Source organism: Dipodomys merriami, unplaced genomic scaffold, assembly GCF_024711535.1.
Source record: "Dipodomys merriami isolate MVZ:Mamm:240054 unplaced genomic scaffold, mDipMer1.0.p SCAF_24, whole genome shotgun sequence".
NCBI classification, from domain to species: Eukaryota; Metazoa; Chordata; class Mammalia; order Rodentia; family Heteromyidae; genus Dipodomys; species Dipodomys merriami.
This window is the reverse complement of record NW_027203826.1, coordinates 1,679,357-1,704,205: the sequence shown is the minus strand read 5'-3', so window position 1 is coordinate 1,704,205 and position 24,849 is coordinate 1,679,357. Positions and strand designations below refer to the sequence as shown.

General features: G+C 37.9%; 1 protein-coding gene and 1 pseudogene across 7 annotated transcripts in view; one reads left to right on the top strand and one right to left on the bottom strand.

The window, feature by feature from the left end:
- Pou2f1 (POU class 2 homeobox 1) overlaps positions 1-24,849 on the top strand; it is a 161,584-nt gene that overhangs the window by 7,319 nt on the left and 129,416 nt on the right. The gene's annotated exons all lie outside the window — the stretch shown is intronic.
- LOC138835570 (large ribosomal subunit protein eL42-like) lies at positions 3,140-3,512 on the bottom strand (annotated as a pseudogene). The gene has a single exon (XR_011374650.1). The product of XR_011374650.1 is annotated as a large ribosomal subunit protein eL42-like (transcript).

Genomic DNA, 24,849 nt, shown 5'->3' with positions numbered 1-24,849 from the left:
TGGGCTTGGGCCCTGTCCCTGCGCTCTACAGCCTGAGCCAAAGTGCCACTTCCGGCTTTCTAGTATTTACTGGAGATAAGAGTCTCTTGGACTTTTCTGCCCCACCTGGCTTTGAACCAGGATTCTCAGATCTCAGGCTCCTGAGTAGCTAGGATTATAGGCGAGAACCACCGGTGCCCAGATTAAATGGCTTTATTTTGTACTGAAGTATTTCTTACTGCTTAAATTGATGAAATTTGTGTAAACTCTTTCATTAGTAATAGCAAGAGCAGCAAAAATAGCATGAGCCATTGAATGATTTGTAATGTATTTAGAATTTAGAATATAAATTATCCTACATTTCAGAGCTTCTCACTTGAAGCTCTTTACAAATAATGCATAGAGAGCTCTGTTTTACTAATTTTTACCAATTAAAACACTCTATGCTAACTTACTTAACATTGCTAGAATATTTTTGATAAAATACCTTTAAAATTTAAAAAAATTCTTCATTTTAGGCTTTTATGTTGCCTCAGTTTTGCTGATAGGATTAGTAAGTGAGCAAAAGAAGAATCAGCAAACTTCTAGGTTTATCAGATTCTGTTTTGGATTTTCTGAATTGGAAATAGAAAACTTTAGGAAATGTATTTTCTCTAAATGTGAAAAGCACAAAATGAGAGTAAATTTACTTAGTTGACAATACTGAGATTCATTGGAAGTATGATTTAATTTGTCAACATTATTTCATAATTCTTTGTAACTTTATTGGTTTTTATGTTGGAATCATCGAAATATGAAATTAGTTCAGTAAGATAATAAAAACAAATTTTATGGCAGATTTTTTTCTAGTAAAATTTCTCTGCATTAGGAAATCTAAATAGTAATTCCTATAAGACTCTATAAGACTCATTTGTATTCCAACATTGTATTTACCATAAGTAATGGAATTGCACTGAAGATGCTTTTTAAGTGACCTAAATGTTGTTTTCTCTTTACTTTTGGTGATTTTTTTTTTTTAAAACTACATTTGCTTTCATGGGCTGCTTATTGAGTAAAATCCTTTTGTTTTCTGATTAGTACTGAAGTAAGCAAGATAATTCTCAGTCTTTTGAAATAAGTATTTTAATCCCCTTCCACCCCCTTCTGTACTGGGGCTTGAACTCTGAACTTTGTATTCTCATTTAGGTTTTCTCAGCCAAGGCTCACACTCTACCACCTGAGCCACACCTCCACTTCAGATATTTTGCTGGTTAATTGGAGATAAAAGTGTGGCTGGTTTTGCATCTCAATTCTCAGCCTCTTGAGTAGCTAAAATTACAAAAGTGAGCCACCAGCCCTGGCTCTTACTCTTTTTTTTTCTTTCTTTTCTTTTCTTGTTTGCTTTTTTTCTCTCTCTCTCTCTCAGTTGTGGGGCTTGAACATTGGGCCTGGGTGCTGTCCCTAAGCTCTTCAGCTCAAGGCCAGTGCTCTGCCACTTGAGCCACAGTGCCACTTCAGGTTTTCTGGTGGTTAATTGGAGATCAGAATCTCACAGACTTTCCTGCCTGGGTTGGCTTTGAACCAGTGATCCTCAGCTCTCAGCCCCTAGAGTAGCTAGGATTACTGGCGAGAGCCACCAGTACCTGGCATTCTTACACATTTCTTAAGCTTATCAAAATAACTGTTGAGTAACTGGTCCTAAGCCAGTTGTCTTTGAGATAACAAGGGCTTATAAGAATGCTGCCAGCTTAACTAAGCAGAATTTAAAAACGACACATATAATTACATATTAAAACAGGTAACAGATAATGAAGGATCAAAAGAAATCAGGGTGTGTCCTAGTTGAATTTTCCAAAGCATTTTATAATGTTATAGCTAGAAGATAATTTAGTTACAATCTTTCCTAACTAAAGCTTTTGCTTCAAGGCTAGAAAATATTTTCACAGGGTTTAATGACTTGCTTCCAGCCACCTAACTGTTACGTAACAGGTTGGAACATAAGACTTTTGTCTTTTTATTTTTGTTTTTTGGTCTTAAGTCTTTTTGTGGTGCCAGAGATCTAACTTAAACCTAATGTATGCTAAACTTGATCTACGGCTCAGCTGTATGTGCCTTCATGCCATGCCCAGACTTCAGTCTTTTTGTCTTCTCCTACATTCTCCTTTCTCACTCTACCACATTGCTGCCAGAGTAGGATTTGTGTAGATGAGATTTTACGCTTATTAAGAAAAAAATTAGGAATGGAAAGACAGGGAAGGTCACTTCAGTGGGGGAGGTGGTCGTTCAGTATTGTGCTATATAGTTGAGGAATGAAGTGGTATTTGTTCTCTGCCATTTGCTGTCTGCAAAGAAGCCATTGGAAGTTTTTCAAACTATGGAATGATATGATTAAAAATGATGCTTTAGGGTTCATGTGGTCACTGTGCAGGATAGTTGAAAAAGGGATATTGGATTAATAAAAGTCAATATATAGAAATTGAGGTACTTGTATTTGGTCTTATAGATAATTGCTCTGTGGTCAGAGATATAAACACATATAAAACAATTACCTGATCACAAGAGGCTTTTAGTCTAATAACAATGTAATAAGCTAGGTAATCAATCCATGATACAGCTTTTGAGGGTCTTGTCTAATTACACAGAAAGAAGACCATTAGGAGAATTTCTTGCTTGATCTTTACAATAGAAACTTCTGTTTCTGACCACTGCATTTGTTTTCAGTTTGTGGACACAGACTTGTCTAGTTGACTTTGTTGTCTTTCCAAATCAAATTCAACGTTTATATAAATTACTAACCTGAAAGGAAGCAAATACAGAGGCAGTTATGGGTATGCAATTTTCTTATCCCCATTCCAATTCCATTTTATGTCCTTACATTTGTTTTGTATTTCTTTTATTGCTTCCATCTTGAAAGTCTTGTTGTTTTGTGTTTTATGTGGGCTCCTTTACCTCCTTTATGGAGCAAAGCAGGTATAAATAAAATTACCATAATCATGACATAATGATAATGTATATTTTTATAGTGTCTTAAAATTTTTAGCAGCATTCTCATTACTTAAGACCTTACAGGCAAGTATTATTATACCCATTTTATAGTTGAGGAAAATAAAGGTCAGATTAACTGATTTTTTTTTTTAATTTGACCTCACAATTTTATTGTTTTCATAACAAAAGTTGGAGTTTAGAACTGAATCACTTGCCCCTTTCTCTTTTTATCTCTACCCAATTAAAAATGTTTGCATCTCTTAATAGCTAGCATTCTCTTAGGTCTACAGTTGGGCTCAGCACATTCAAGTCTCAGCACAATCTTCTTTGTAGTCTTAGCCTTTTTCCGGAAAATTGGCTTAGTCTGACCGCCATAGCCACTCTGCTTCCTGTCGTAATGACGCTTTCCCTGGGCTTACAGAGAATCTTTGCCCTTCTTGTACTGTGTTACTTTGTGAGGTTGGTGCTTGCCACACTTCTTACAAACAGTACGGCGGGTTTTAGGAACATTAACCATGATGGCAGGAAGCCTGCAGCAGTGCCAAGAGATGAACTGATTTAAAATTTTTTTTTTTTATTGTGAAAATACTGTACAGAGGGGTTACAATCACATGAGCAAGATAATGAGTACATTTCTTATCAAGCATTGTTTTTGTTTTTCCCCCCTCCCATCCAACCCTTCCCTCCCATCTCCACAACTACCCCCCCCAATTGTAAAATTCATTTTTCAACATGTTCCTTTTTCAACATAGCGTCTTGTACATCTCATTGTTGCAATGGGTCAACCTGTATCCCTATTTAAACAATTTGTTTTTTCCCTTCTACTCCCCAAATTATACCAACAGGGGTTATACTGTTGGGGAGGGACATACAAAGCAACCAAAAAAAAAATCATTTGTTACCTTATAAATACATTAGAAATAATAGCAAGAAAGAAAAAACCACTTGTGTCCTTATCTGGGGGTTTATGTTGCTTAACATCATCTTATCTGACATTTTCTGCTTGTCTCAGATATATACTAGTTATTGCAAATAAGGGAAACCATGAGACCTATGTTTTTTTTCCAAGGTCATATGCTTTAATAAGCACTAAGTGTGGTGGCTATAGAAGGACTTCTAGGTTAGCTGTTTCTTAGACTGTGTGTTGATGAGTAGAGGAAGGCAGTCTGGGACTTTACAGTTTTCAGCAGCCAGCCAGAGGGAGTATTATGATTTCATTCAGAGAAGAGCAGTGCAACAAAAAGATAGATGTAGAAAAGTTGGAAGAGGGAGCTATTTGGAAAACAAGGCAAGATCTGAATTTTAAACATGCTTTAAGTTTTGTAAAAATTGAATTTTTTAAATGTGTTACATGTGTGATAACACTAGAATTAATAAATATTTGTGTTGCTGTATTTGTGACCGAGCATTGACCTCTATAGTTATATCTATCAACAGTAAGATGGTGGTAACACCAGTATTACAGGGATTCTGTGAGGGACAACAACTTGATAGACACATCTGTGCCCTGTTTTCTCTTAGAGGAGCACATGAGTGTAAAATGGTGGTAACACCAGTATTACAGGGATTCTGTGAGGGACAACAACTTGATAGACACATCTGTGCCCTGTTTTCTCTTAAAGGAGCACATGAGTGTAAAATCAGTGATTTTATGGGGCTGGGAAGGTGGCTCAGTGGTAGAGTACTTGCCTTGCATGTATGAGGCCCTGGGTTTGATTCCTCAGCACCACATAAGCAGAAATAAGCTGGAAGTGGAGCTGGCACTCAAGTGGTAGAGTGCTAGCCTTCAGCTGAAGAGCTGAGGACAGCACCCAGGCCCAGAGTTCAGGCCCCATGATCGACCAAAAAAAAAAAAAAAAATCAGTGATTTTATTACTTGTGCTACTGTAAAGATGTGATGTGGCTGATGGATTCCATGCAGCCTCTTGTTGTATGTAGATTGTGCATTTATGTCTGTAGCCAGCATTGACAAAGGAGGCTTCTGTGGAAGTGGTCATTGCTGTTTGAAGCAAATATAAACATGTCCTTGATTTCTGGACTTATTATTATCTATCCTTCACTCCTGCCCTTGCATTCTGATCTTTTGCCTTTAAGAGTATGACTTAGTGATTCTACCACAAACAGAGCATTTCTTTTATCAGCTTTTAACTTTTAGAAAAGTCACTGGGTGCTGGTGCCTCTTGCCTGTTGTCCTAGCTACTCAGGAAGCTGAGATCAGAGGATTATGGTTTGAAGCCAGTTTGGGCAGGAAAGTTCTTGTGACTCTTACTTATAATTAAACTCCCCTCTCCCAATTAAAGACAAAGTTGAGTTGTGACTCAAGAGAACACTATCCTTACGTACAAAAGCTCAGGGACAGTGCCCATACCCTGAGTTAAAGCCTAGAACTGGTGTGCACGTGCACGCACACACAATCTCCTAAAAGTTGAAAATCATCTTTGGGAGGGTAGGGGTAGTTCTACTTTATGTTGAGGCTTACCTGGATCCCAGTCTCACTTTGAGATGGGATCTGAAAGTAAACCTCTGTTTTGTTTGGTCAGGCCATAGAGTTTGAGGTGTTCTATAATGATCCCTGCTGTTAGAAATAGTTCAGGGTATTGGAGTGTCACATATGAATAAAGACACCAACTGGAAAGGAACAAGGTAAAGTTTACTTCTGCAAAAGGGTATATTATCAGCCAAAAGATCTGGCAAGCAAGCCTACAGTGCTGGAAGGCTGCTCCATTTTTATCCCTAACCCAGTAGGCCCTGCCCCTCTGCTTGGATTGGCTGAGTGCAGGTTCACCATGTATAGAAGGATGTAGCTTAATTAACAGGATGTAACTAAAATTCATGGAGCTTCTAACAGGATGTCTTAATTGAAGCACAGCACTAAGAAGATGTAACTAAGAAGATGTAACTGAAATATAATTTACGAGGGCCAAGCTATTTGGCCAAAGCAGGGACTTTTTAGAAAATCAATTCTCACAAAATTGACAGAAAGGGAGCAATCTACTTAGTTAGAATAGCTGCTTTTCTCACACTGCCTTGGCACCTGTAATGTATGAAGTATGTGAAAAGGGGTCTGGGAGTTGAGAAATCTGGGATCTGTATCATTAATTAGGTGTGTAATTTTGGGTAGTTGTTACTTCATGGATTTTTACAATCCTTGATTTTTTTTTTTGTCGGTTGTGGGGCTTGAATTCTGGGCCTAAGCGTTCTCCCTCAGCTCTTCAGCTCAAGTCAAGCGCTCTACCACTTGAGCTACAGCGCCACTTCCAGTTTTCTGACTGGTCTATTGGAGATAAGAGTCTCGCAGACTTTCCTCCCCAGGTTGGCCTTGTACCGTGATCCTCAGATTTCAGCCTCCTGAGTAGTATTACAGGCGTGAGCCACTGGTGCCTGGCTTCCTTGCATTTTTAAATTAAGAGTAATTTCACACTTCTCCCAGTACTAGGGATGGAACCCAGAGCCTTACACATTTTATACCCCCAATTTTCACACCTTTAAAATCGTAGGTTCTTATAGATAAAAATAGAGCTGTTCAGCCTGTCACTGGTGGCTTATGCCTGTAATCCTAGCTACTCAGGAGGCTGAGATCTAAGGATCACAGTTTCAAAGCTAGCAGGAGCAGGAAAGTCCATGAAACTCTTAGCTCCAATAAACCACCAGAAAACCAGAGTGGCTCATGTGGGAGAGCGGTAGTCTTGAGCTGAAGAGCTGAGGGACAGTGTCCAGACCCAGAGTTGAAGCCCCAGGATTGACATGTGGGCGCGCACACACACTCTCTCTCACACACAAATTGAGCTGTTTTGGTCTGATTTGAATGGAATCTAGAAGGAGAGAAGGCATCCTCTTCCTGTTTTATGCAGTAGTTGCTGAGCCAGCCACTGGATCCTTAGTACTGCAAAGTCTAAAATCTTTCTCCTCCATGTTTATTTTAAGGGCCTTACCTATTTGTAGTCTGTCTCCTCAAATAATCCTTGTTTTTAAGCCTGAGCTCCTGTGCCACTGACGTGAATTTAGTACTTAGTTTATGTTCCTTTAGCTAATTCAGCACTTCATAATGGGCAATAGTATTTCTTCCTTGATTATATAAGTAAGTCTTGTTTCCTTAATAAGCATTGAAGACATGAATATACTAGTCATTTAACAAATAATGCTTGATTGATTAAATTAGTGACTCTCATTCTTTGTTGGGATTTGAGTCACCCATGGAATTTGTGCATGACAAGGTACAGGCCTCAACTGGTTTCTAATATTGTGGAGATCTGAAAATCTGTATTTAACAGAGCTTTGCAGGTGATTCCTAGCATTAAATGATTACTTGTTGCATTTCAAGATTATTTATTTTTTAGACTACTCCCCCAAATGGTTATCAGATACTGTACTAGGAAAACTGGCTAATGAGGTAGGTAACTCAGTGAGGGAACACTTGCATCACATGCACAGGCTCTGGGTTTGTTCTCTAGTACACATATAACAACACTAACAAAAGATTTCATAATGAAAATATAGACTGAGAACTAGAACCTAATTTCCTTGTTCTAAGTATTATCTACCTATTGGATCTTCAACAAGTCACTTAACTTTTTCTGACCTGTAAAAAATAATGAGTTAGGAAAAAGTTTATATACTTAAAAAAAAATGTAGAGTCAGGTGCCAGTGGCTCATACTTAGAACAAGCCTAGCTACTCAGGAAGCTCAGATCTGAGGATCAGAGTTCAGAGCTAGCCCAGTTACATTTCATCAAAAAGCCAGAACAGAAAAAAAAAAAAAAAAGCCAGAACAAATGGTTAAGGGCCTGCTGTGGATGAAGGAGGGTTATGGGGTTGTGGAACTGATGAACACTCCTTAAAATTTTTAGCTAGTCATGGTATTACACACCTGTAATTTCATCTACTACAGAGGGGAGAAACAGGAGAATTTGCTTCAAGGCAAGCTCCTGCAAAATCAGCACAGATCCTATCTAAAAAAGAAACTAAGAAAGCAAAAGGATTAGAGGCCTGGCTTAGGTAGTAGAATGCCTACCTACCAAGCTGGAAGACACACTCAAATCTGGGTGTTGGTGGCTCATGCCTGAAAATTAGCTACTCAAGAGTCTGAGATCTGAGGATTGCAGTTGAAAGCCAGCCTGAGCAGGAAAGTCTGTGACACTTTTGTCTACAATGAACTAGCAAAATGCTTGAAGTGGAGCTGTGTTCTCTGGTAGTATAGCACCAGCCCTGAGTGAAAAAGCTAAGAGACTGTGTCCAGGTCTTGAATTCAAGCTCTAGTACTGGTGTGCAAGCGTGCACGCACGCACACGCGCGCATGTGTGTGCACGCGCGCGCACACACACACACACACACACACACACACACAGCAGTGGGGGTGGGGACTGGAGGAAGGAAAAACTTTCTAGGTTTCTAGACAGGAGTTTTTCAAAACAAGGAAAGACAAGGTGAAGATAAGGAAACAGAACAGATTTTGTGAATGCATTAACTTTCGTCTAATATTTTAGTGTAGAGTATGAAACTTGATGCTGTCTTAGCAACAGAACTTAATTATGTACCATGAGAGTTGGATTTAGATTTTAAACTTGAATCATCCTAAAATGTGAGTGAATAAAGACATGAGCTTATTAAGAATTGTAGTATTCTGTATGAGTACAACTGAGTTGTAATGAATGTCCTTTTGCCTTTAATTCAGCAAATATTTGTAGTCTTTTTTATGCCTTGCCCTGTACCCAACATTGGTGATAAGAGTGATGCATAATAAGTTACAATCTCTGCCCTCTGATGGTTTACAATTTCTTGGGGAAACAATATAGTAGAAAAGAGCAGCTGAGCGCTGGTGGCTCATGCCTGTAATCCTAGCTACTCAGGAGGCTGAGATGTGAGGATCGAGGTTCAAAGCCAGCCTGGGCAGGAAAGTCCGTGGGAACTCTTATCTCCAACCACAGAAAACCGGAAGTCATGCTGTAGCTCAAGTGGTAGAGCGCTAGCCTTGAGCTGAAGAGCTGAGGGACAATGCTCAGGCCCAGAGTTCAAGCCCCATAACCGACAAAAAAAAAAAAAGAAAAGAAAAGAAAAGAAAAATAGCAGTGTTCAGTGATTTGAATATGGAGGGTCACACTATTCAGGGAGCATAAGGTAGGTATCTTAATATGGGGAAAATTATTTAGGAAGGACTTATTGAGGAGATATTTCCTAAAACAAGAAGAGTGAGTAGGAGTTGTAAGTCTAAGGCTGGGTCTAGGAAGTGGGATTAAAATTGTTCTGCACCAAGAGGGCAACACATATACACATGAAAACAACACTTTCACAGCCATTAACTTCAGCAGATTGGTTCAGGAAGAGTGAGATGTAACTGAAGAGCTTAATGTGATTTCTAAATAATGAGACTATTTTCATGATCTTTGTATTTTTCAGTGACAGAAATTTGTGGCAGAGACTATACCTTCTAATAAAAATACATTGGTTTCTAGTAATGATGATAGTAATAGTTAACCAGATTGTTGTGCTAATTACTGTGCTGAATGCTTTAAATATTAATCAGAAAGATTTTATGTGATATGTATTGTAATCCCTAACTTTCAGGAGAGGAAACTGAGACTTAAGAAGGTGACAGACCTGTGACCTATTTTTGTTATAGCAGTAGGCAGAAGCATTATCATTTTCTTGATCATTTATTCAATCAGATGAATGATGAATAATATGTAGAATTAAGAGATTGCAGAATTTCTGCTGCAAGATTTATATATTTAAGAACTGTCTTTTGAGTTCATCATCAGCACTTTCTAACAATTCCCAGGTCCAGGTTGTGTGGTATCAGTGATACTCCTTTTTTTTTTTCTCATTTATTTTTTCCCTCATTTTCTCTTCTAACTCCCTCCTGCCTTCGTCCCTCCCCAGGGTCTAGATTTATAACTCAGGCTAGCCTTGCTTGAATTTGTCATAATGCCCAGCCTGGCTCCTACTTTCAATTCTCCTACCTTAGCTTCCCCAGTGGGGGGACAGGCTTGTGACACAACACTCAACTTGGAGATAGACAATTGATTATCAAATCTAACATTAATTAGATTAAAAATAGATTAAAATAGATTTCCAATATTTCCAGATACTGGATATAAAGTGTTTTTGAGGTTCCTGGTATGAAAATCACTGGTCCTAGTAATCCATAAATCCTAACATTTTGCATTTCTGTTAAGCAAATTATATATTAAAGTGGGTATGATAGCATACTCTATAATCACAACATTCAGGAGGCAGAGGTAGGAGGATTGTGAGTTTTGGGCCACCTTGGTCTACATTGTAAGAACCTGTTTCAAAAAAAGTATATGTTAAGCTAGAATTCATTATAATTACGGATGTTAGCATCTGGGTAATTTTTATTTGGGAACATTTATATTGTGATTTAGTTAGGGAGATAATAAAATAGCATGGTTACTTAGTGTTACTACTACCACTCCTGTTGTCACTTGTGGGGTTTAAACTTAAGGCCAGAAAGTGTTACGCTTGAGCCATATCTCCACCCCAAACCTCCCACCTTTTTTGCTTTAGTTATTTTTCAGATAAGGTCTCACTGTGATCCTCCTGCCTTTCCCTGTCATAGCTGGGATTATAAGTTATGCTACTTTGCCCAGCTTGTTTGTTAAGATGGGGTCTTGCTAACCATTTGTCTAGGCTGACCTTGGACTACAATACTCCCCATCTGTGTCTCCCAAGTAGTTGCAGTTACAGAGATGCTACTATACCTGGTCATATTATAAACAAATTTTAATGTTTGACAAATGAGTTGGGACTTGAAACTGATGTGCAGGCAAAGCATACAAAAATTGTATTTGTTTTTCATTGTTTTCTCTTACTAAGCTGTTCTTAAACCAGGGGTATAGTTTTCACATGAAGAATAGCATCAATGATGGTTCATTATTTCTGCTGAAAAGTCAACTATTTTAATGTTATTGATGCCCAGTCATATATACCCAGTTTAGTTGTTTTGCTGTCTCTAAAACTTTTCCTTATGATACATTGTTGAGAAACCCCCTTCCCTCTTGTCTGAGTGCCACCTGTTCTTAGCCAGAAGAGAATGATGTTTTAGCAGACTGTAGCATACATATGCTTGTGGCTGCCAATCACTATTACAAAGGAATTGGTGAAAATCTTCTAATTTTTTTTCTTTTTTATAGCCGTGGGGCTTGAACTCTGGGCCTGGGCACTGTCCCTCAGCTCTTTACCACTTGAGCTACAGTGCCACTTCCAGTTTGTTGGAGATAAGATCCTCACAGTCTTTCCTGCCTGGGCTGGCTTTGAACCGCAATCCTCAGATCTCAGCCTCTTGAGTAGTTAGGATTATAGGTGTGAGCCCCTGGCGCCCGGCCAATCTTCTGATATTTAGAGAGGTATCTGAAAATATCACTTAGTCTGAGCAAATAAGTCTGAGCAAATGAATTAATTTTATGAATGATGCTGGAAGAAATCATGGTGTAATTTCAGGGGATTTAGACTGTAGTGGCAATACCAATATCAACTCTTGCAGCTGGAATCACATCTTCATGGCTCTATATTGCTCTAAGGACTAGTTCGACACAGGTTCAGTTATTATTGAGCCCATTTCTTGGAAGTTGTTCTAATGTATATATGCAGGCATAAATATCTATTGGTATACAGTCATCCATAGCTATACCACGGTTCACTTATTGCAGCTTCATTGTAACACAAGTTTTTAAAAAGATAAGCAAGGCCGACTAACACTGCTACTTTGAGGATTTTTCCTATTGTGGGGGTCTTTGGAACATAACTTTCATAATAGGTAAGGGATCACTGTATAGATAATATACTGTATGTACACACCTGTGCACAGGTGTGTGTGTGTGTGTGCACGCATGCACGTGTGCGCGTGCGAGTGCTTGCATGTGTGCGAGTGTTTGCATATGTTTCCTTTCATGCATTTGTATGTAACTTTTGAAAGAGAAATAAAAATGTAGGCCTTTCATATAACTTGCCTTTTTATTTATTTTCATGACACTATATTTGTTTTTCATTGCTCCCTATCCTTTAGGATTTACTAGGTTCAAAATAAATAGTATTTTTTTATTTGCTAGATGTAATGTTTCTCTATCCTTTTCAAGATTTCTGCATTTTATTCAGTGAGATACTTTTTTTTTTTGGTCAATCATGGGGTTCAAAATTGAAAACAGCTTGGGTGCTGTCCTTGAGCTCTTTTGCTCAAAGCTAGTGCTCTACCACTTTGAGCCACAGGTCCACTTCTATTTTTCAAATGGTTAATTGGATATAAGAGTCTCATGGACTTTCCTGCCCAGGCTGTTTTGAACCACAATCCTCAGATCTTTGCCTCCTGAGTAGCTAGGATTACAGGCGTGAGCCTGGGCATTCCAGTGCTCTGCTGGAATGCCTTCTGGTGGCACAGATAATAAGTTGATTGTTGAATTACTGCTCAGGTTGACCTATTGCTAATCCACAGTGAATTTTAATTTTCAGAAGGCCCCAGTGATCCACATTAGCAAAGGAGGAGTTTTCACTTGGTATTATAAAACTGAATCATGTTGACCCATCTGCAGGTTTAATTTTTTCAACAACTTTCTTCCTTTTGTGTGTGTTGGTGTGTTCTGGTCTTGCGACTTGAACTCGGGGACGCTGATGCTGTCCCCAAGTTTCTTTGTTCAAGGCTAGCACTCTACCTCTTGAGCCACAGCTCTATTTCTGGCTTTTTGGTGGTTAATTGGAGATGAGTCTCACAGACTTTCCTGCTTGGACAGGCTTCAACTGCCATCTTCAGATCTCAGCCTCTTGAGTAGCTAGGTTTACAGGCGTGAACTACCAGCACTTGGCTTCTTTTAAAAAATATATATATAATTTTGTTGTTATTAAGGTGTTGTACAGAGGAGTTATTTCATAAGTCAGGCAATTAGTACAATTCATTTTGAACAGTGTTACAATCCAGTTTCCCCTTCCCATTCCTGTTACCAGTTTACCAACCTTTTTAACTAATTTTGTAAATTTTTGGGTATACTTTTTATTTCCTTTTTGTGATAGTTCCTTATTTTTTTGTGGTACTGGAGTTTGAACTCAGGACATATTTATGCTTGCAAAGCAGGCACATGAGCTACACCTTTAATCCCCTGTTTCATCCTTAATGATTGCAGCTGGGATCATATCTGTATTGGGGTATATTGAATAGTTTACTAGTCTGTTTACTTGATCTCTTTTAATGTATGTGAGTTTTTTTTGTTTTTGTTTTTAATTTTTTGCTGGTCGTGGGGCCTGAACTCTGGGCCTGGGCGCTGTCCCTCAGCTCTTCAGCTCAAGGCTAGCGCTCTACCACTGGAGCCACAGCACCACTTCCGGCTTTTTTTCCTGCTTATGTGGTGCTGAGGAATCGAACCCAGGGCCTCATGCATGCAAGACAAGCACTCTACCACTGAGCCACCTTCTTAGCCCCTGTATGTGTTTTTTTCCATTGTGTATGATAAACATTCATGTACAGAGTTTTAGTTTTTAAAGACAAATCCTTAGAAATGGAATTTTAGGATTAAAGAATTACCAGAGCCTGGCCCTGGTGGCTCACACCTGTAATTCTAGCTACTCTAGAGGCTGAGATCTGAGGATAGTGGTTCAAAGCCAGCTTGAGCAAGGAAAGTCCATGAGACTCTTATGTCCAATTAAACACCAGAAAAGTAGAAGTGGTGCTGTGGCTCAAATGGTAGAATGTTTGCCTTGAGCTGAAGAGCTCAGGGACAGTGCCTAGGCCCATAGTTCAGGCCCCATGACCCATTAAAAAAAAAAATACCAGAAGAAAAGATAATGTAACGTTGGGCTGGGAAGGTGGCTCAGTGGTAGAGCGCTTGCCTTGCATGCTTGAGGCCCTGGGTTCGATTCCTCAGCACCACATAAGTAAAAAAGAAAAAAGTCGGAAGTGGCGCTGTGGCTCAAGTGGTAGAGCACTAGCCTTGAGCTGAAGAGCTGAGGGACAGCGCCCAGGCCCAGAGTTCAGGCCCCATGACTGGACCCCCCCCCCAAAAAAAAAAAAAAGATAATGTAACGTATTTAAAGATTAAATTGGCAGTTAGTTTAAATTTTAGAAATGAGAAATCACTCTTTGAAATAGAAGGAGTCTTCCAATGAACTGACCAAAGGGCCTTCGCTTCAGTAGGAAGAAAAGGGCTTAAGAAAACGAAGAGGATTAAAAAAAAGTCCAATTATTTTCCTTATAGGGTTAGAGCACGGTTCTCCCTTTTTATATTGGCTTCGGTGAACTAGATCCCTTTATTGGTTACTGTTCATCTTTTGTTTTATGGGAAACTGGCCTGTTTCAAAATTCAGTTGGAATAAAGACACTTAGTATAGCTTCTTTCTGATTGTTCTGGTCTGCAGGAGCCTAAGGCAAGAACTAGTTCAAACGAGTGGCTTCTTACAAAATTTCACTTACCAGAATAATACATATTTTAAAATGTTCTTCCTGTCAGTTCTCTAGAGAGTGGTCCCAAACTCTGTGTGTGTGTGTGTGTGTGTGTGTGTGTGTGTGTGTGTGTGTGTGTGTGTGTGTGTGTGTGTGTGTGTGTGTGTGTGTGTGTGTGTGTCTGTCTGTCTGTCTGTCTGTCTGTCTGTGTGTGAGTGTGTGTGCATGCATGTGCATGCCAGTACTGAGGCTTGAACTACTCAGGACCTTGGCACTATAGCTTTTTCACTCAAGGTTGTTTCTCTAGCACTTGAGTCATAACTTCACTTCCTGCTTTTTCTGATTAATTAGAGAGTCTCCTGGCCTTTTCTGTCTCATCTGTCTTTTAGCCAAGATTTTCAGATTTTATTCTCTTGAGTTTCTAAGATTATAGGCATGAGTCACTAATGCTTGGCCTCCAAACTATATTTTTATCTATATTTTTACAATGTTAAACTATCAGCTTCTCCACAGTCTCTGCAGTTCTATTAATTATCAGCCTTTTGGGATTTTTTTCCCCCTACATTGATAGATAAGCAATATCTCATTGCTATAATTTTCAAGTTTTCCCTAAAAATTGGATGTATTATTAAATTTTATTTTTCTATATATTTTTCAAAAGTAAAACTAGTTCATTTTCTTACTATATTGCAATAATCCTGGCCTTTCAGAACTTTTCTGAACATTTATGACCTTTGAAATATTTTTTTCAAAAGTAACTGCCCAACAGTCCTCCATCTCATTCATTCCCATACTTTCTCTCTCTCTCTCTTTTTCTTTTTTTTTTTGGTTTGTTGTGGGGCTTGAACTCGGGGCCTGGGCGCTGGCCCTTGAGATTTTCTGCTCAAGGATAGTGCTCTACCACTTTGAGCCTCAGCTCCATTTCTGGTTTTCTGGGTTAATTGGAGATGAGAGTCTCACAGACTTACTTTCCTCCCTGGGTTGGCTTTGAACCATGATCCTCAGATCTCAGCCTCCTAAGTAGCTAGGATTACAAGTGTGAGCCTCCAGTGCCTGGCTTTCCTATACCGTTTTATTCTATGAATTTATTATTTTATTTTGGTTGATTGTGGAGCTTGAACTCTGGGCCTGGAGAACTGTCCCTGAGCTCTTCAGCTTAAGGTAAGCACTCTACCACTTGAGGAACAGTGCCACTTCCCATTTTCTGGTGGTTAATTGGAGATAAGTCTCACTGCCTTTCCTACACAGGCTGGCTTTGAACTGTGAATCTCAGATCTTAGCCTTCTGAGTAGCTAGGATTATAGACGTGAGCCACTGGTGCCCGGCTCATACTTTTTTGAAGCAGCAGCAGCTTGGGTTTAGGAGTAGAGTTTGGCTCAGATACTTGCCTTGCAAGCTATCTATTACTGTTTTACTCAGAGAAAGGTTGGCTGCAGTATCTGGGTAGTGATGGATCAGCTGTGGAGAACCATACCATATCCTTACACAATTTTTTTTTTTAACCTCAGAGGAGAATTAAAGTGGGAATAATGATTTTACTCTGTCTACTCTTAAATTTTTGTTCAAAGATTTGGGCAGGGGGTGAAATAGGAATGAGAAGATAAATCAGTTTCTACAGTCTAGTCCTACCTGAGGACTTGACACTGACAAGGCTTATTCTAAAAAAAAGTTTTGATGCTGGAATGAACTAGAGTCTAGCCTCCTAGCAAGAATAGGATTCTCTGAAGCATAGGAGATAACAGATTTAGGGAGGCTATGAATAGAAGGAAGATATTTAACTTCTGAGTAGAGATAGCTCAACAGTGGTATGTGTGAACTATGGTTGACATTTAGTAGTGACCCCATTGGAAAGTCTCTTGGTTGTGAGGAATGATGATAATATACTTGAAGGAGAAGTCTTTGCAACAAGAATATGACTGTCCATGGAGTTGAGTTTAAACATCTGTCTAGATTGTTTGGAGGAATATTTGGGAAACTGAGAGGTCAGTAGGCTTAGGTTGTTGTATGCATAGATTTTTTTTTTTTCCTGAAGGTTACAGTAACAGTCTTGTTTGTTTTTCCTTGTAGTACTACTTTGGCCACCTTTATCAAGTAACTTGTGTATTTTCTTTATAACTACTAACACATTATTGCTTTTTAAAAATAATCTTGAGTGATATCTTTGTACTAATAAATGTTTACAAATATAAATATAAATATAAATATATGCTGTTTGTCTAATTTCTATAAATACAAGATTAATTGGGGTATTCTACTTCTCTCCTTAGTTCCTTTCCTCTAACTGCTAAGTTTCATGAGAATTACCTGTTTTTTATGTATACATTCTTTGTTCTAGAAATTCTTTTCTTTGTTGTCTCACATGACATTTTTTTCCCCTTGAGGTTCATTATTTGTATCTTAGAAATGGAAGGTTTGCAGAGATTCTTAAATTAGCAAGAAATTTAAAATAAAAGTATAAAAAACCTGTAATTTCAGTAGTCAGGAGGATAAAGCAGGAGTAAAATTATGGCCACCCTGGGATACAAAGCTCTCCAAAAAACCAAAGCAAATCAAAACCAACCAAAAATTTTTTGTGTGTATACATATGTATATACGTGTAAATACAATGTGTGTAATATAGTGCATATAGTTTCATTATATATGTATATATAGTTTTGTCATATCTAATAAAATCTGAATTATAACAATATAATAAAATTTATATGAAATTGAATGTTTATTTCTAATTATACTAAATATTTTCATAGTAATTGATGCAGAGAGAAAAATGAGTCAACTCATTAAAACTTGAAAGTAATGAGAAGGAAGTTTGATGTAATTTAAACTAAGATCAGAAGGAAATTTTGTAAACAGGACCTCATGTAATGACAATGGCTTCAACAGTAATCTTACTGTGGTTGTACCAACAAACTTTATACTTCTCTACAGGCCATATACTTCACACTGGAACACCTTTATGTAAAGACAGTTATATGGTAAGGATGCTAGTTGAAGATTATTCCAAATAGTCTGACTTAAAAGGAAGAAACATTTTGGGATAATTTGGATGGCAATATTGTAGAGTTCTTGGGCTTCTTACATAAATACATTGTGTTCACACTATATTGTTATTGGCATAGGTTAGTCTGTCAAGCAGTGGTTTTAGGGATGGCATAGTGGTACATACTGGTAGTTCTTGATACTTGGGAGTTGGAGATGAGAAGGAGCACAGTTTGAAGCCAACCCTGGTGGAAAGATAACATGATATCATATCAATCAACAAACTGAGTGCTATAATATGTTTCTGTAATCCCAGCTATTTTGGAGGCATAAGAAGGACGTTCATGGTTTGAAGTGAAAAATGCAAAACATGTCTGAAAAGCAACAAGCAAAAAAATTGCTGGGGGTGAGACTACCTCTGAGGCCCTCAAGTCAAACCTTGGTAGTAGAAAGAGAAAGAAAAAGTGTTTTAGAATACGTATTGAGTTGTAATGAGTTTGGAGTTTATTTGTTGCTGCTTATCATTGAAGGTAGAGAGATAAAGTGATCATTTTGTTTAACCACTTGGTGGCATCTCCAAGGGTAATAATACTGCATTGGCAGACCTGGCTCTAGGCATCTGTTTCATCAGCAATTTCTTTAAACCTATTCAGGTTTACGGGCAATAATTTATACAAACCAAATATATCTGATAGAGAAAAAGAATCAGTGCCTTGTTGTGTTAACCTGTTATCTTATTGTTGGAGATATAATTGTGAAATTGTGTGTAATTCTTGATCATTCAGTAGTACATTAGGAGCTTTAGGAGATAAATTATAATTAGAATTGTTGCTTAGTGACTCTCTTAGTCATTGCCAAGGATATTAATTATGCTAATGGTCAGGATAAACTTTCAGAACGAACCATTAAAACACTGTCACCAACAGAAAAAGAGTTAGGTTCAATCTGATTTAAATAATAATAATAATAATAATTATTTTGTCAGTAGTGGGGCCTGAACTCTGGGCTTGGGCGCTTTCCTGCACTGTTCAGCTCAAGGCCAGCACTTGACCGCTTGAGCCCCAGTGCCACTTCTGGTTTTCTAGTGGTTTATTGGAGATAAGAGTCTTACAGACTTTCCTGCCTGGGCTGGCTTTGAACCCCAGTCCTCAGATCTCAGCCTCCTGAGTAGCTAGGATTACAGGCGTGAGCCACTGGCGCCTGGATTAAATTATTTATTTTTTTTGGGTCCAGTCGTGGGGCCTGAACTCTGGGCCTGGGCATTGTCCCTCAGCTCTTCAGCTCAAGGTTAGTGCTCTACCACTTGAGCCACAGCGCCACTTCTGACTTTTTTTCTTTTTGCTTATGTGGTGCTGGGGAATCGAACCCAGGGCCTCAGGCATGCAAGGCAAGCACTCTACCACTGAGCCACCTTCCCAGCCCTGGATTAAATTATTTTTATTTGAGGAGATCAGATATTTTGAATCTCCACTCAGATATATTGAATCTCCACTCCCATATTTCTGTTTACCATGCTATTAAAATGTAGTTAACTCCCAGTTATACTAAATATGTTTATTGCGTATAGTATTTGCTGCATTACTAGAGTATTATGAAAACATATATACGTGTTGTTGTCTATAGGCAGCAATTCAAATTAATTCTAATTCATGACTGCAATTGAAACTGCTCTGATGAGACAAAAAAAATTGGCCATATTCTGGCATTGTTGATAAACTTGATACTTCCTCTCCTCCTTTATTTTCATCCTAGCAGGTGCTGGAAATGCTAGAAGAAAAATACATAGCTCCTTGAATAACAATATACTTTGAAAAGTGATCACTTTAATACAGGCATGAAAGTTGCCCATCAGCATTAAACCAGAGTTTAGGAACCTGGAATAATTGAAATTGACATTAGTTAGAAGGATCAGGTGGTACGGGGACACTTGGCCCCCTGTTTGGGGGAAAAAAAAGGTGTATGCTAGTGTCATTCACCATACACAAAAATTAATTGTGGAAAGATTAAGGATTTGACTGTTCAAAAGTAAAACTCAATACTAGGACAACAGCAGGAATAATTTTGCTTAGTTTTAGAGATGGGAAGGCTTTCTAACATGAGACCAACCCAGATACTACAGAAGGAAAAGATTTAACTATAAATTTTAACAGTTTAAAATATTTAAGGTTCCTATGATACAAAAACATTAGTTATATGAAAGGATTACTTGTGCTAAGAATTAAGTACTTCATAACATCTACGTGAATGACAAACACTCCAATGGGTGCTAGTCTTAACTACGTAAGAAGTTCAGACCTGAGGATCTAGGTTCAAAACCATCTGATGCAGGAAATCTCCATTTAACCACCAAAAACTTGAAAGTAGAGCTGTGGCTCAGCCTGAATTAAAGCCCCAGGACCAAAACAGAAACAAATAAGTAAATAAAATAAAATTTAATAAGTAAAGAATTTTAAAAAATGGCCAAAGTGTAAGAATAGCTGTTTACACTTAGAAAGAGGACAATGAATGTAAAGGTCTTGAGAAGACAAGACCTTTGTTAGGTTAAATATAAAAGGATGAAGAATTTGGGAAATGCTGTTTTGATGGAGTGGAGAAATTAAAATATTAGGGGAAATAATAGAGCTGGAAGAAATACTGGCTGTAATTGAATGTTTTGTATGTACTTGTGGGTGACTTCATTATTTAACAGATTCTTGTCATTCCTGATGGAATTTGTAGGACAACACAAATGATTGAGTTTAACTTGACTAAACTTGTGGAATAATAGCAAACTTCTTTTAAGGTAAGTGTTTCCTAGATACTTAAAGAGTTTCTCTTCTGTTCCTACACATCTGTGTGTGTGTGTGTGTGTGTGTGTGTGTGTGTGTGTGTGTGTGTGTGTGTGTGTGTGTGTGTGTGTGTGTGTGTGTGTGTGTGTGTGTGTGTGTGTGTGTGTGTGTGTGTGTGTGTGTGTGTGTGTGTGTGTGTGTGTGTGTGTGTGTGTGTGTGTGTGTGTGTGTGTTCCCAAAATGGGACTCAAATTCTGTATCTGATGCTTTGCACTCACTGGCTAGCTCCCTACCACTGGAGGCACACCTCTGGTGTGCCTCTTTAACAAATACTTCTATGCTCTAATGAAATTCTTGTTTTGCAGTGGTTTGAAGCCCTACTCTAGACTTTTTCTATTTCTATAGGAATATCATCTGATTCAGAAGGTAACTTTGGGTTCTGGAGCTTTTGCGTTGGGACTTTTTCTGTAATGAAATTGTTCCCAAAAGTTCCTAGCCGGAAAATACCAGTTAACCATTCTCCCCTCCTCTCCTTGTTTACTCATCTGCTTTTCACTGATCAGAGGAAAGCAGTAATTTAACCTAGCAGAATCACCTCTGTTACAACTGCTGGTCTTGGAGAATGATGAAAACGATGGCACTGATCAGGATTCATTGTATACATGTAGGCACATTCAATTGAAATCTTTACATACAACTACTTAAAGATAATAAGAATGATTTAAAAATAAATTTAAAATTAGGGTCTAATTGGATGTATGACTCAAATTGTCTGTAAAACCTTTACTTTTTAGTGTCAAGTAATTTAACTAGATAATTGTTTAAAAAAGAAATAATCAGAAATCTTGCTTCTAACTGCTGATGTCAGTGAAGTCATTTGAACATGTGAATGATGTTTTTATAGAAATTTTAAAACAAACTGCTGTGTGTGTGTATAAAAATATATATGAGCAAGTTTTGTTGCTTGAGGTGAAAAATTAATATGTAACTTAAGTTGGCAATATTAACTTCAGATGGAACTTCAGATGGAATGATTCTGGGTAACAGAAAATAAAATATTATCTAGTTAGTTTTTATTTCATGTTTGCTTGGTTAGTAGTAGCTATTAGCTTGGGTTGTATGTTAGTGTGATAGAACATTTTCCTAGTATGCCCTAAAACTAAATTCAATCTCATGCACTATTAAAAAAAATACTAATATAAAAAAATACTAATAGGCATCTGTTGAACTACTGATAGTATGACCCGCACTATTGTTTGTGTTTTACATGAATGATCTCATTTAATCTTCATAGTCATCCTATAAGGTAGGGTAATGTTGTTTTGCAAAAGCTGATACATGTAGAGAGTTGTGGAGTTATTTTAGAATAGTCAACTTTAGTTGACTTCCATTTTGATTGGTTAAGGAAGATACTTGTACCAGAAATTCTTTATTGACAGTTACTGTATTCAAGAGTTTAGAAATTAACTTACTGTTTGGCAATGAAAGATTTTTAGGGGTAATTATACATTTACATGCTGCTGCCTCCTTTATAATTAGTACTTGTGGACTTTAGTTATGAGTGAACTAAGAAGCATGAATATAATAGTTTCAGAATTTGCAAGATAATAATTGTTCATCCGCCTCTGGACAATCAGAAGGAACATCATGAATGGAACTTTGAACACTGTGTGCAGTGGTAGAAGAGAAACATGGAAAGTGGGGACCCTTATGTTTGTTTTTGTTAATTTTTTTGTTATGGATCTTATAGAGCAGAGTTCTTTGAGGTATTAAAAGTGAAAAACAGATGGTATGAAAAACCCACATCACAGAAAGTCTTTAAGATCAGGTTTCTCACTGTGGTTATACTAGAGCAATAAATGTTTGCGCACAGCTTCCAGGAAGATCCAGATATTATAGATTTGACTAGATTCTTTTTAATACCAGAGATAAATGAGAGAGAAGCAAATATATACTTTCTTTCATAACATGACTTTAATTATTTATCATTTGTGTAGAATTAGACCAAATCAGGTTCTACAACTTAACTAGTACATGGATGAAACTTTTCACATGAGGAAATGTTAGTTGCTTTTACTAGCAATATAACAAGAAATAGAAGAACCTTCAAGAATTTGTATTAATTGCCTTGCTGTGAAATGATACTTAAGGTATTACATGTCTTAGGATATTTTCTTGTGTAGGACAAATGTTATATGTGCACATTTGTAGCCAAATATTTAGTCAGATACAATATAGGTCTGACAAAAACTATGTATATATGTTTATATATGTATACATATTATATATGATGCATATATAAAAACTCAATCATGTATGATACATGCAGACTGATGTGTATTCTCTCTTAAAAAATGATTTAAAACAACTGACAGAAACATAGCACTGATTGTGAATTCTTTGCCACATCAACTGAGTCTGCACAGTACACATGAATTTAAATTTTTTTGTTTTTGAAATTTTATTCTATTTATGTCTGTGCTTGGTTAAAAATACATAGAATATATCCTTGAATAGAGTGAGCTTACTATATACTTTTCCTTTATAAGGGTTTTTGGCTGGGGATTAATTTCATATTAGATCTTTACTTTTTTTTTTTTTTTTTTTTTTGGCTGGTTCTGGGACATGAACTCAGGGCCTTGGTACTGTCCTTGAGTTTTTAGAGGGCCTTGGTGCTGTCCTTGAGTTTTTATGCCCAAAGCTAGCACTCTACCACTTGAGCTGTTGCTCCACTTTGGGCTTTTTGGTGATTACCTGGAAGTAAGAGAATCACAAACTTTGCAATCTGGGCTGTCTTGGAACAGAGATCTTCAGTTCTCAATCTCCTGAGTAGCTAGGATTACAAGTGTGAGCCTTTGGCACCAGCTTCATGATAGATCTTTATAGTTAGCATCCTTTAATTTGTTTTTCCTTTAACAAAAGCTGTCAGGAACCAGCAGTTCAGCTGCTTGATTGGAGCTGCCCAACCCATCTCCATGCCTGTTGAAATAGCAGTTGCCTAGGAGTAAAACCCCACCACATCCCTCAGTTGGGCAGAGGCAGAGGCTGGGTCAGAAATACAGCTCTTATGTTTGGGGTTATGGAGTCTGTGAATCTGTGAGCCATATTGCTGCCATTACTGCAGATCTGTTGACAATGGCAACTACAGCTTTAAGTCCTGACATTTCCAGGAAACTGCAGGAGCTGTCAATCAAGTATCCACTCTTTCTAATGTTCTTCTCCTGAAAACCCCATTGCTTAAACTGCTTTAAATCCTCAGGGAGACTCCCAGGTTGCAGGCACCCCCAAAAGACTTTGCTCCAGTAGTGGAACCACAGCAACTGTTATGGCTGCTGTTTTGAAGAAAAACTGTGCCTCATATTCTCTGCCACAGCTCTAGGAGACCTTGCTTCTGCTGGAGTTGCTTAAGATGATTTCTAGGTAAATAACCATGCTCACAGCCTCTCTGGACTTTCTAATAGCTGTCCTCAGTCTAGTTGGAGAGGAGCACTGCCCATGACAGCTAGTGCACATGTAGACTTGCTATATAAGCAGTACTCTTCTCTGTCCTCAGAATACAGAAAACTGTCTTATGTACTGTCTCCATGTTGCTACAGGCCCCAATAAACCCTCCTTAGAGTCTTGCCTACTTTTATCACGGGTAAGGTGGGTTTAGCCAGGAAGACAAACAGGTAATTCTTGGGTTCCTCACCTCAGGCACACCCAGTGGCAGATAAGTTAGAAGTGGCTGAAAAGTTACCTAGAACTGGAGGAGCATTAAGGATGTGGGAGATGAAGGGCTCTGAGGTTCAGGATTGTTGAAAGGCTGCAAGAACTGAGGTGGCAGAACAACTGTAAGCTACCTTGAAAATCTGTCTAACTGAAGACTCAGTATAAAGAACTCAAAGAAGCTATAAAACTGAAGTTACTACTTATCTAAATGTATATTAAATTGATGGAGTCCATATGGGAGGAAATATTTTCCTTAAAATATTATTCTGTTAGATATGCTTTGCAATCATTCTACCACTGCAGTCTCACCCCAACTCTTTTGTTTGTATATGGTTAAAAAACCAAAGAGATAAGGTTTTGCCAATTTTTCCCTGGCCTAGTTCTAAGGTTAGATCCTTCTACTTATACTTCTGAGTAGCTGGAATTACAGGCATGCCTAGTACTTTTTGTGTGTGTGTGTGTAAGGATCTTTGGTGTATGTTACTTTACTGGAAACCTAAAATTCAACTGTAAAAGTGAGAGAATTTTGAACATTGGCTTTTAGAATGGTTGTTAGATATTTCAGATAAAAATTCAAGGCTAGAGGCCATTAACAATTTATACAATTAAATAACTTCTAGAATCTGTATTAAGATTTTATTGTAAAAATTTTCATATCAGCCATTCATTGTAAGCAATTAGTTTTTGTTTTATTTTGTTTTTTTGTTTTGTTTTGTTTTGTTTTTTGTCGGTCCTGGGGCCTGAACCCTGGGCCTGGGTGCTGTCCCTCAGCTCTTCAGCTCAAGGCTAGTGTTCTACCACTTGAGCCACAGAGCCATTTCTAGCCATTTCAGTTTATGTGGTGCTGAGGAATCAAACCCAGGGCCTCATGCATGTGAGGCAAGCACTCTGTTACTGAGCCACCTTCCTAGCCCAAGAAGTTATATTTTTTTATATCCATTACTAAATGGCAGACAAAATAGTACTTTTTTGAGATTTTTTTTTTTTTTTGGTTGGTTGTGGGGCTTGAACTCTGGGCTTAGGCACTGTCCTTCAGCTCTTCATCTCTTCATCTCAAGGCGAACGCTCT